The sequence below is a fragment of the Manacus vitellinus genome, unplaced genomic scaffold, assembly GCF_001715985.3.
Source record: "Manacus vitellinus isolate BGI_N305 unplaced genomic scaffold, ASM171598v3 scaffold_1_pilon, whole genome shotgun sequence".
NCBI lineage: Eukaryota > Metazoa > Chordata > Aves > Passeriformes > Pipridae > Manacus > Manacus vitellinus.
Window position 1 is genome coordinate 14,024,460 of NW_021939396.1, and position 13,436 is coordinate 14,037,895.

At 37.8% G+C, this 13,436-nt stretch overlaps 1 non-coding gene across 1 annotated transcript; it reads right to left on the minus strand.

Moving 5' to 3' along the window:
* Nucleotides 1-12,179: 12,179 nt before the first annotated feature.
* On the minus strand, nt 12,180-12,287 carry LOC112841289. Its single transcript, XR_003212895.1, has one exon. It is a non-coding gene; the product is annotated as a U6 spliceosomal RNA (small nuclear RNA).
* Between the last annotated feature and the right edge of the window lie 1,149 nt (nt 12,288-13,436).

A 13,436-nucleotide genomic window follows, 5' to 3' on the forward strand; every position in this document is an offset into this window, starting at 1 on the left:
GAATAACCATTTCCTCTGCCTTTCCTCTGATGTATGGGGTGACTATGAAGGCTGATGTGAGGGCAACAACAGATTAGAGAATACTTTCTTATGAATCTTCTATGACCATCAAACCCACCCAGGTCTGGACAGAAAAATGCCAACCATCTTGCTGTAATATTTTTGGTGGCAAGGATGTAGACCTAGATAGTTTGGTAAACCAGACTCCCTCTTCTTGGAAATGGGGTGGAAATGGTCATTTCATCACTACACAGCAAGCTTCATTAATGCATGCCAATTTTTCCTAGCATGATATTTGGTTTTAAATGTTTTCTTTTGAGAGAAACTTCATAGAACCAACATTCTCCATTATATTTATTAATTAGAACATTTTTTTTTTAAGAAAGAACAACTCTAAGAAATTATGACAGCAGCTATTTCTTACAGATATTGTTCCTTGAAACTAGATTTGTACTGTTGTGCGGTGAAATGAAATATGTTGTCTCAGATTTGGACTTGATCCATATGCCAAGAATACATATTAGTTTTATTTAGGTTGTTTAAACCTTTACTTCAGTGTTTCGTGACTGAATGCTTAACTATGCATTTTTCATAGTTTTCTCATTTTTTTCCACTGAAATTCCCTAAGCTGCTTAGACAGGGGATGGAGGAAATGAATAAATATCACAAAACTGATTGCCTATAAAACACCACTGGATTACTGATTGACACGTATAACAATTGTTCTGTCAAAGTAGCACATAAAACTAGTAATCCTTTAGAATGCTCCATCCCCATTCTGCAGCTGATGAAACATGCATGCTTACCAGTTGTGACCCTAAAGAATTCCTGAGTGTGTCTGAATTTAGACCATGAACAGACATCCAGACTTTGGTGTTTTCATTTCCACATCCATACAGCTTTTGTGCAGTCCAGATTGCTTAGTAGAGGTGGGTAAATATTGCTGATTAGGTCACGGATAAATCATTATTTTTACTCACTGACTGGAGTTAGTTTTTCTAAGCATGAAGATTTGAGGACAACTGTAAACAAACTTTTTCAAAGTTAAAAAATCACATCTGACAACACCAGATTTTATAGATATATATCTGGCTATAGCAGAAAGAACTTTTTTAATAATTTCCAAACTGTCAAATCATCCCATCTGCTCAGTATCCTTGTTTCAGTGATTCTTTTTCACTCATCCTTGTAGCTAGAAGAGGGAGAACTTAAAAGAGAAGGGACTGAAATGGAATAGGAAAAATTTAGGGCCCATAAAGCAAAAAGGAAATGGACAACAGAGTCGATAAGAAAGAAAACAATTCTTTCTCAGTTCCTTCCTATTCCTGAGGAAGACAACCTTCACTTCTGAAAGGCCAGCCAGTTATCACTACCACTGCACTCGGGGAGTGCTTCGGCTGTTAACAGACAGGTGATGTTACAGACCTGGGGAGTTTTTTACCCTCAGCTTTGCTAACTTTCTCTGCTTCATTTTTTGTGCTGGGATTTCTTCACCTCCTCATACTTATGTCTCTTTAGCCAGAGCATAATGGTTTCCTCAGACTGCTGAGTGAGGTGGTCAGGTCAGCTCTCCATGTCTCCCTCTCATGGTTTCTGGCACTGACAGACCTCACTGCCACACCACTTCTCCCTTTTGACTCCTTCAGCCAGTTTAATTTTGTGACTGGAATTTTTTGTTTCTCAGTAGCCAGTGTGATTTTCACCAGTCTGACACTCTATGTCTGGCTTTCCCTGGACAGAAATTGGAAAATAGTGACCAAAATAATTTTTAAAAGAAGGTGCAGCTCCAAAACACACAACTGATCATACACATGTAATATCATTAACTACATTTTTATTTCTAGATAGAGAACACTATAACTTCCAAGTTCTTCTAAGTATCATATCAGAGTGAATAAAGAAATTGGAATTTTTCAACACAGAGTAAATTAAGAATAAACATTTTTAACTTGAGAAAACTGTCTTCTTTTTTTTTGCTATTTTGGTTTAGGGGTTTTTTTTAGTTTTAGTTTTGGTTTGTGAGGAGGGTTAAGTTTACATACAAAGTTTTCACGACTATTAAGAGGGTTTTTTAAGGGAATATCACAAATTTTTTTTTCTGATAATTAAATCGGCTAATTTCTACAATTTGTTTGCATTTGTAAGACTGTAGAAAAGGACAGAAGATAAAATTCCAAGTACAGTATAGAAATGAGACTGAATAGGTGACTGAGAACAGAGAATATTGAAATTTGGAATGATCCATTTAAACCATGATATATACGACATATTATTCTAGACATGGTGAAGTCTATTGTCATGAATTTCAAGGTAGATAAAGTTAAGATTTTTCCATTTTATAGTAGTTTCCAGGCTATTTCCTTTTAAAATTGCAGAAACCTGACTATATGCAGTACTATGTCAGCAAGTTATACTAATATAACATAATATTTGACCTAAATATCTGTTATAATCTTGCTTTCTGACAGAGGAAATAAATCTAGAAAGTCCTTGACTCACCTAAAAAATTCAGGGTACAGGGAAGCTGCAGGGACTCTGCAGGGCAGTGACAAGCAGATGTTATTAATTGGCTTTGGGGGAAAATAAACCTAGAGGGATGTGTGGTGTAAAATGAGGGAAAGTGTCAGACGGTTTGGGGAAGAGGCAGGCTGGACTAAGAAGCTAGTGGGAGAAAGAAGACTTACGAGTGAGTGAGCTTACTGAAGTGAGTTGTGTTACTTTGTTTAGTTTTCCGGAAATTCTGAGCAAATCCCAGGTCCTTCTTCCTGAAAGTTTACATTTATAGATTTTCAACGTGGGAAATTTCTGCACAAATCCGATGATTTTTAGATAACCATGTGAACTTTAGGTTTGAACATTTAGAAGACATACATTAATAAAAGTCATATAAGTAGTTCCTCAGTGTGATGTTCAGCCAGAAAGAAGGTAAATGAAATAAAGTTACAGTGTTTTCACTGCACCAGACATAGTTCTCATGATAAGGATTTTTGATGTAAAAGCCTCCAGATGGGTAGGTGTGTAAACAAGAAATGTGTGATTCTTGGGTTTGAACTAGGTGATACTAGGCTTTCAGACCTGTGAATTATAATAGTTAAGATATTTATGATCATTTAGGAAAACAGAAGTAGCAAGAATTATGGAGTTCAGTCATTACAGTTGTTGATCAAAGAATTTATTGCATAAGAATGTTGAAATTCTTGCTTAAAATACAAAGTTAGTAGGGTATTTTTTCTTTGTTACTAGAAACATGCTGTTAAGTTCAGGTAAAATTTGTTCTTCATCAGTTTATTCCCATTGTGTCAACTTTCATCAAAACCGCTATCCTTAAGAATCTAGTACTTCCTAATGTTTAACCTGTCTGTACTCACAGATATAAAGTGAATCACATTTCAGTCTTATTTCTCCTAACCTGGAGGTGCTCTTTCAGTCAGCATGGGGCCTACCAACATGATCTTTTAGTACCTCTTCTCTGCAGTTAAGTTTTAATTAATAATTCTTGAACATGTATAACAAGAAGTTTGAAAGTATTGCAAGACCTCATAGAGTGCCCAGGGTGTTCTAGAAATAAATCTAATTCGACCATAAACTGTGGAAGTCTTCACTGCAATTAGCTGATCCATTCAGAGCCTTTTACATCTTTCTCAGCTAAAGAGCTCTCATTTTAGAGTAGAACCTTCTGTCATGAGCTGCTATCTCATCACTCCTCAAGAATATGCTGCTCTTTTATATGATATCCTAGTTGTCCTCTACTGATAAAAGTATCAAATTGAGAAGTATAAGCAAATGGGTATTTCACTCTCTTGCTTCCTGAGTAAAAATGAGATATGAAAATACTAATCTTCACCTGTTTCAATACTGAGTCTTGAAGAACTCTACCAGTAACCCGTCTCCAGTTCCTTCACCAATATTGCTTAACAGTTTCATACTCGACATCACAGATTCCTCATTCCTTTCTTTGATTTTAAATTACAAACTTCATAGTTGGCACCATTTCCTGAAGTCTTGATATATGAAATCCAGTGCACTTCCTTTGTCTAGAAACTTTGTCTAGGCTGATCTACATTTGATTAAATCCCTGTTGTTTTACATCCTATTAAATTGTCTTTAAATATCTTTTCCTTCAAAATCTGTCCTAAAGCAATGTACAGAGTTACAGGCTTACAGATGCCTGATTAGTTTCTCCCCATTTAACCGTAGGCACAGTATTTGGCGTCTGATTTGAAAGGTGTGTTCTCATAAATCCTGAAAGGGAGACCACCTAATCCTCCTGACTTGAGTGCATTAAGCCTCATGACTTCTGTTTCCACCACAGTTGAGATAACAAGGGCGTGTAAATGAAAGCTGCCATGAAACATTCTGCTTTTCCTCCCGAATCAACATAATTGTCCTTTTTGAAACCTGAGGCAAAATTTGTTTCATTTTTGTCCACACCTAGATTATCTTTAATCTCTCTTTTACCTTGACTGCAAAGCTGCCCTACTTCTTTCCTTGTGCCTTTTAGTTTCAATTTATAAAGCTCAAAAAGGAAATACCATATGGTTCAACATCTTCTTCAAGGCCAAACTTAGATTCTATTTTGACAATTTAAAGTTTCATCTTTCATTTCTAGATTCATATCTTTTTTTCCTGATAAATCTTTTATTTAGGTTTCTCCTACTTATTCCTAACAGCCTTCTTGGGGTGGTTATACCTTTAAGGTCATTGAGAGTTCTTTCATAATTTCCTCTAGTTTAAGGTAAAATATTCTGTAACATTCAATATTTTTGGCTCTGAAATTCCAGGCTTCTTCGATGACCAAATCCCTTGGGATTCTCATCTTAATGGACTTTACTAAACATTTTCATTAGTTCATCAAAGCTTGCCCTTCTGAATTGTAAATACTTAGTTAAACATTGGATTTTTTAATCACTTTATCTTAAATGGCATCAGTTTCTATTTGCTTGATTTATGTTTGGTTTTTATGACCAGCTTTTATACAAAATCTTAACTCATATAAGGAGTTTAATAGAAAGTATTTCAACTAGGTTCTGGTTTTATGTTATTTTCTGATTCTAGAAAATTTAGCTTGCCATCCTTCCACAAAATGATCCTGACCCAAAAAAGTTATTATATTGCTATACTCTTTGTATTTCTTCAGCTTCACACACTGCATTTAGAGCTCCAACCTTCTTCTGCGTGTCCTTGAATATCTATGTTCCATTGAAGGTGCTGTTCTTTAGTATTTTTATCTCTAGAACATTTAATTTCTTCTGTAATGGGTGTACCTCAAAATCCTCCCTCTCTCTGAGGAACACAAAATAATGTATAAGCATTTGTTAGTTCATAACATACCTATGAAATAACTAATTGCAATGGTGGAAGGTGCAACTGCATTACATGTTGAGAAGGTTGAACGTAGAAATACCAAAATTGCATGGACAAGTCCACCCTTGATCTGATGGATTCTTTTACTACAGTTATCACCATAATATCTCAACATATTCAACAGTGTGGTAAGAAATATGACTAACATCTAACATTTGCACTTTGCTTTCTCTTGCTTTTATCTTTCCCCTCAGTGCTAAAGTATTTTGGTTTTAATTTTTATCTTTTTTATGTCTCTCTTCTTTCTATTTGTTGTACTGAATGGGCCATAAAGAATGTCATCTGCCACCTGTGCAAAGGAGAGAAGGTTTCAGTGGCTGTTTTAGGTCAGTTCCAGGGGCCATTTGACTTTAATATCTTCTTAGACCACTGTCGGTCAAAGACGTTTTCTACTTTGATTCTGACTGTAACACAAGCGTTGCAGCACAGACACTCAGCTGCTGTTGAGAACATTATCCTAACTTTGATTGGCAGGTAAAAACCAGAGATGAATTTCCTTTATGTGTTTCTTCTGCGGCACTTCTAGGACCTTGTCAGCCTGCACAATAGAAGAAAATCTTATGACCTGAAGCTATGTCTTACATAATAAGCATTGGCATTATGCCAAACTGCCTCATATCATGATTCCATATTCATTTGCTATGAAAATTGCCCCTAACTTTACATCATACTACAAAAAAGAAATCAGGCTCTCAGACATTTCAGTGCAGTGATGATGGGAAGGCAGGGGATGAACAATGACACCAGTGTCCTTTAGTGTCATCTGTTGTATTGCATCCAATTTATGTGGCACCTTTAGGAAAACAACTTCTGAGTTAACCTGTGGCCCATGCAGCTGTGTGAGGTTCTATCATTTGGTGGCTGATTAGGTGCAGACCAAATCCATTTGGGTTTGTTGTCATAAGGTAAGCAGAATGGATGAAAGCATGCAGGACAGAAATTACAGTAGATAGTCTGAGACACATTTAGGAGTTATCACTGAATATTTGTTTCTTTCACCTGCAGCCGCTCTTGGCTTTCCCAAGGAACTCCTGAGATTTCCAGTGATCCTTCTAGTAAAGCACCAGAGTGAAAGCTGACGCATTTTCAGAGGCATGATGAAGGCTTTTAGGCACCTCATTTCTCAAACAGTAGTAATTATACTGACTCCCTAACAGTCAGAAGTATCTGAGAGAGGTAGAATAGACTACCATTGTATGAATAAGCAGATTTATTTATAATTGTAGAATGTCTCTTTGCGATTCCATGGGGCCATAAAATCACCATTGTCTTGGCGTTTAATATAGTTCAGCACCGTTGCAAAAACATTGCAGCAGTCGTAAGCACTGTCACCATTATTACTCTGTTGTGTTCTCTGCCGTGGACCTTCACTTTGATCCTAATTTGTAGGATAGATTTTGGAGGATTTTTACCTTCCTGCTTATCTCCTGATTCTTGGGTTTCTTAGTGTAGTAAAATAAATGAGCTACTTCTCTGTTTTTTCTCCCTGATTTATAAGAAATATGATGATGCACCCAAACAGCTTTTGTTTGCTTGTTCTTGCTTTGCATGTCACTGGACCACCATGAAGAACACTCTGTGATTAGACAGAAGAGCTGAAGAGCTCCAAGGGGGGCAAAGTAAGAGAGAAAAACCTCTAAGTGCAGGAGGAAATGTCTTAAAATAACCTTCCTGTAGCTAAAAAAGTCAAAGGCTGAGACTGTTAATTTGGAAAGGCAGATGGAATTCTTGCATGTATTCAAAATGTGACAATTCCAAGTGTGCTTTCAAGGTGAAATTTAAAAAAGCACCTGCCTGATTTAGGGCCACAAACCTAACTGGAATCTGAGTGTTTTAAAAAATCTCATGAAAAAATTGCTTTAGAATAAAAATATGCTGTAGACTTGAGAAGTAGTATCTAAAATATGGCCATTTTTGTGCCCTAGTCCACATCTGCAAGTAATTATGGGTGCAAATGTGGATATGTCAACATCTACATACATCAATGTACCTGTTAATCTGATAGTTAAATGTCTGTGTGTTATCAAATAACATGCTCTACAAAACTGTTGCCACAGTTATTTGTGAGCATAAGAAACCATGTTGAGATTTAACCCTTAGAATTCGAATGTTGATCCTTTTATCATGCACAAATGGAAATCACACTAATATTAAAGATAAAGAACACTAATATTAAAGGTAAATATACATATTTGAGGGAGATATTAATACCTTCCCTCATTTCTATTTATTGAGAATTGTATTTTAAACCTATGTTGTTCTCATCAGTTCTCTTTTGTGTAGCAACAAATAAATGAGTTACATGAGCTTGCATGGGCAGAATCATCAGTAGTTAGCTTTTAAATATTTCCCAGTTCAAGAGGCTAGGCATTGATCTTCTTGACTTTTTAAAACTGCTCCTTTACATGTTAAGGTGCAATTTAGTTTTAAAAATATAATTGCAAACCCCTCTACACAAAACCTTACCCAATGAAAATGTAAGACTCGCATAACTATGGCTCGCTCTAAGAAAGGGGATTTAATATTTTTTTCTTTTTCTTTCACAGATACTGGTTAGTATCCTGAGATGAGACATTTTCCTGACTAGATTGTCATCAAAATTGTTGCCTTACACTAAAGAAAAATACAGTTTCACTGAACTGGCTTTCCAATAAGGTTATTTTGCTGTGTTGGATGATAAGCATTCTAATTATGAGCTGCTTGCTTTCAGATAGCTTTGTAGCTTTTAGGGTGTAGTTTTTCATTTCAGATGTCTGACATGCACATGAAGTTTTTTCCTGGAAAACTTCATCCATCTTTGGGACTATGATTAAGAGGTTATATTGTTTTGCTGATTATTAGAGTGTAAACTACCAGGTACTCTGTTACGTTTTGGCACATTCAAGGTCTGGCTCAAGAACCTGCTGGTTAAGAAAAGCTCAGCCTCACTGCTGAAGAAGTGTTTAATGTTATTCTTCTGAAAATCTTATCAAACTAGTTGTAAACCTCTGAAAAGTTACCTTTAGGTTGTGCCAAGAAGTTTGTCACAGCCTGGAAGTGATCTCTTTCTAATAACCCTTCTCTACTACTAGAGAGCTCCTTAGAGATCTTGTAATCTGCAGCCAAGAGGACTTCTCTGGTAGGTTTCCCCTGCTGAAATCTGCTGTGGCTCCTGGTAATCACACATCATGAAAACAAATTTTACTACTTGCCTTTTGCCACCTTAAGGAGTTCAGTATTGTCCATACTTTGGGATTTCTGGCTGTTGCTTTGTTTATATAGACACACACAACCCCCCAAGGCACTACATTTTAAGATAACACATTAAAGGAACATTAGTCTGCATTCTTGCCTTCACCAACTCTTTGTGTAAGCAATTATGCAGGATTTAATTACATTTTGTATACATTCAATAACTTTTTCTCTCAACAGTGTCCTTACCTCACTCATAACACGGTCTGAATTTGGGACTCAGGATGGTATATTGAATAGAGCTGTGTTGTAAACGAAGTTTTATAGACCTCTTCCCCTATTCGTTGCAGAAGTTCAAGGTGTGTGATCAAAACAAAAACACTGTGGGATTAAAAACAAAACAATGGTTGCCCACGTAGAATCAAGACAGGTTCTACTACAGTCTTTGACACTGTGGGTGTGTTTACTGTGGGTAAGTGTATAATGTAGAGATAACTGAGCAGGTCAGGCATCAGGAACAATTCTGCAGCAGCACAAGGGAATTCGCCCCTCTGAGTTAATCCCAGGGCTACCAGAAGCTTCTACAGCCAGACTGCTACATGCAGCTGGGTTAGCCTGAGGAGACAATGTAGAAAGCACACAGAGCTTTTCTATATTGCTTGGTTGCAGTCATCATATATCACAAGAACGGTCAGCCGGTAATTTTGCATTTCGTACTAGCTAACTCACAGTTTAGGATACTCCTTTTGCACGTGGGCTCAGCACACATAACCACAAACGGAACTGATAGGAGCCATACACTGAAACTGAGATGTTACATATGTTAAGTGATCAGCAAGCAAACTAAATGGATTACATTTTTTAGAAATAAATTAAACAAAGAATGTTTGCGGTTAATTTCTTACGCTAAAAAAAAAGTGTCAACGCATCTGTCAATAGATGTCTCTCAGTGCCATCCTTAGACTTCGAAGCAGCAGAGCAACAATCATAGTCTACTTCACATCTGTACAATAAGCTAATATTTTAATGAGTACCATTAAAATATATAAAATAATTGAATATAGTAAGAGATTTAAATATGTAAGAAAGGAAGACTGGGACCCTGAATCCAAGATTAAGTGAAAAATCAATTGCTAACTATATATCATGGAAAAACAGAATCATAGAGTGGTTTCAGTTGGAAGGGACATTAAGGATCATCTAGTTCCAACCCTCCTGCCATGGGCAGGGATATCTTGCACTAGGCCAGGTTGCTCAAAGTCCTGGCCTTGAACACTTCCAGGAATGGGGCATCCACAGGTTCTCTGGGTAATCTGTTCCAGTGTCTCACAACTCTTGTAGTGAAGAATTTCTTCCTCATGTGCAATCTAAACCTACATTCTTTCAGTTTAAAGCCATTACACCTTGTCCTATCACTAAATGTCCTCGTCAAAAGTCTCTCTCCAGCTCTCTTGTAGCCCCTTTAGGTACTGGAAAGCTGCTCTAAGGTCTCCCCTGAGCCTTCTCTTCTCCAGGCTGAACAACCCCCAGTATCTCAGTTTGTCTTCACAGGATAGGCGCCCTAGCCCTGTACTAATATTTGTGGCCCTTCTCTGGACTTGCTCCAACACGTCCTTCCTTTGTGGGGGCCTTGGATCTGATGTAGTACTCCAGCTGGTGTCTCATCAGAGCAAAGTAGAGGACTGAGAATATTTGAGAAAAAGTTCCTGTTTGCTGTATACATTGAGTCTGCAGTAAGGCTACACAGCCAACTGCCATTTAAATGCTTCCTAAATAATTGGAACTCCACAATGTTGGTTGGGTTTTGCAGGCGGTTTTGCTGTTTTTGTTTTCTAATATGGATACCTTTAAAATGCAATCAACACCATCTGCACGATGGAATGAAAAGTAGCTGCCTTCTATTTTTCTCTCAGCAGTGATTTTCATTCAGATCTTTTCTTTTTAACTTTTCCCAGCCTTCAGTCTATTGAGGACTTTTGCTGAACTGCTCAGAAACCTCGCTGCCTTGCATACTGGAATCATGAAGCACTGTATATCCCTTTCTAGAAAGGGAAAGTAAGTACCAGAGTGTTCTAACTGAGGTCATACTTTCTCCATGTCTAGACATCTTTTGGTAATCTCTCTCTTTTATAATACTTCTGTGCTTTCCATGTACTCAGCTGTGAGGAAAGCACTTTGCACTTAGTTGCATAAAATATGCTGAATTTCCAGACAACTTTCAGTACAGCATCTCAGATTGTTAGGGCTGGTGTGTGTGATCTTCTATGAAATCAGATTTTTTCCTCTGGAGGAACTTTGCTCAGTAAACCAATGGCAAATTTGGAATGAAAATATGACTGATGTGGTTCCTTAATGCCCAGCTTGTTAAACAAATGCTGTTGAATCAAGTCTCCAGTAAACAAGCTAAACTTCTTGTTCCACTAGAAATATATTTTACTAAGAATCTTTGTAGATCTCTTTTTATGCAAAAAATAATGTCTCAAGTGATGGTTTTAAGCAGAATAAAGCAAACATTTAATAAATTAAAACATATGCTGAATCAGTGTTTGCCCTTATAGTTCCACTTTTTAAATATTAATACTCTTTTCTTACTCTTTGTACATAAATAACCTTTTAAGAGAGTAACAATGAAATATAGACAATCCACATCAAATGAAAATGAACTTTTGATGTAATTATCAAAGGTCTGTTGGATTCTGTCGAATTTTAATTAGTATTGGATTCTAACCAACAAATTCAACTCTCACGTGGATTTTTAAAATCCAAACAGTATGCCCCTTGCACAAAGGATTTTGGCTTAATTTGGCATATTATAAAGGTACTGGTTATTAATAAAATTATGTCAAAGTTCAGATTTTGAAAACTAACAGGTTGAGGGTTTGGTTTAGCATGGAGCAGTGAACTAATTGGTCTATGCACTAAATGAATCTGCTCTAAAGACTTTCAGATCTGGATTTCAGGGTGTGTTTTTTCAATATTAGCTGTTGGACAAATACTTAAATGTTTAAAGAGAATGCACTAACCTGAAATTTTTCCTGATACATAAAGTGATAAACTAAATAAATAGTAAAATCATAGAATTATTAGGGTTGGAAAAGACATCTAAGATCATCAAGTCCAGCCTTTGATCAAACACCACCATGCCAACTAAACCATGGTACTAAGTGTCCAGTCATTTCTTGAACATTTCAGGAATGGTGACTCTACCACTTCCCTGGGCAGCTCATTCCCATGCTTGATAACCCTTTCAGTGAAGAAAATATTCCTAATGTCCAACCTGAACATCCCCTGGTACAACCTGAGGTCATTTCCTCTTGTCCTGTTGCTTGTTGCCTAAGAGTAGTGGCCAACCCCCATCTTGCTACAGCTGCCTTTCAGTAGTTGTAGAGGGTGATAAGGTCTCCCTTGAGCCTCCTTTTCTTCAGGCTAAACAACCCCAACTCCTTCAGCCACTCCTCATAGGACTTACTCTAGAACCTTCACCAGCTCTGTTGCCCTTCTCTGGACTTGCTCCAGCACCTTAATGTCCTTCTTGTAGTGAGAGGCCCAAAACTGGACACAGAACTCAAGGTACAGCCTCACCACTGTCCAGTACAGAGGGACAATCACTCTCCTAGTCCTGCTGGATACATTGCTGGCTCAAAAAAATTTTGTAACACTTCATGAATCTGTGTGTCATCCTTGTGCAGGGGCCATGCTAATCTTCTCTGTATCATTCCAATTTTAGTATGTGTGCTGCCCAAGTGAAATATAAAATATTATTATGACTTTCACTGTCATGGAGAGCTTAAGCATGGAGATACTGGCCATTGCAAATAACTATTAAGTAGAATTGCTACATACCCATTTGCAACACGTTCCTATGTTCTTTTCGTGATTCCAGTCCTTTTTCCTTGGGAAACAACAAATACTGTTTGAACAGGCAAAGAAACACAAAATTAAACAAAGATTATCAGACCTACAAGGACATTTGAGTTTTGCCAAGAGATTAGAGATCAGCTCTATTTTTTCCCCAGTAGATCTTCAACCAAGAAGGAAAGCCCAGCCAGGCAGTGTGGGGTGATTCATGGTGCCTGAAGCCAGAAAGGACCACTAGTACCATTTAATCTCTAGCCACAGGATCCACATTATTTGTTTCTCCTTGAAAGGTCCTTAGAGAAGGAATTCTGATGCCCCCGTGGTGGCTGCCAGCCCTCTTGCCCACTCCAGCTGTTGCAGGGTGAAGAGCTAAGGGCAGCTGTGGGAATAGAGATGGCTGTGAGTAGCCATGGTCAGGCATCTGCGGGATGGGTAAGGGGTGGGCTGACACCAGGAGCTGCATTTCAGCACTGCCCACTTCCTCACCTCACTACCCCCTCTCTGACCTCCTCTCCCCACAGCTGCCCTGGCCCCTCAAATCTCCCTGTAGGATACAAATAATCCACTCACCCCTGTTCTTCACTCATTTCTCCAGAGCTTACTCTGGCACCACTCTCATATCCATACAACCTTACGTCATTTCACCTAACGTCAAAGATTAGGTTTCTCCTCTGCATCCGTTTCGGGTGAGTTTTTCATGCTTCCAAAGATGCACAGGTCATTTCTTCTGGGGGTATGGGCTGGCACCTCCACTCTGCAACGTTTGGCTGCCTGTTCACGGCATTTCAATGTGTTCAAACTCCTGCATTGAATTCAGGTCACCTATCCAGGTGATTCAGCACATTCTGTAACAGCTGACTCCTGATTGCTTTTCACAGCATCAAGTTTGTGTCCCCTGCAAACTGCACCCAGTGTTCAGATTATTTTCAAACAAGGGTTTAAAATGGTTTAGGACCAAGAGTCCTTCAGTGTCTTGTTAGTAATGGCCCAGATAATTAATACCTTTCCATTAATGTATACATTTTGAGTGCTATCAGTCAAGC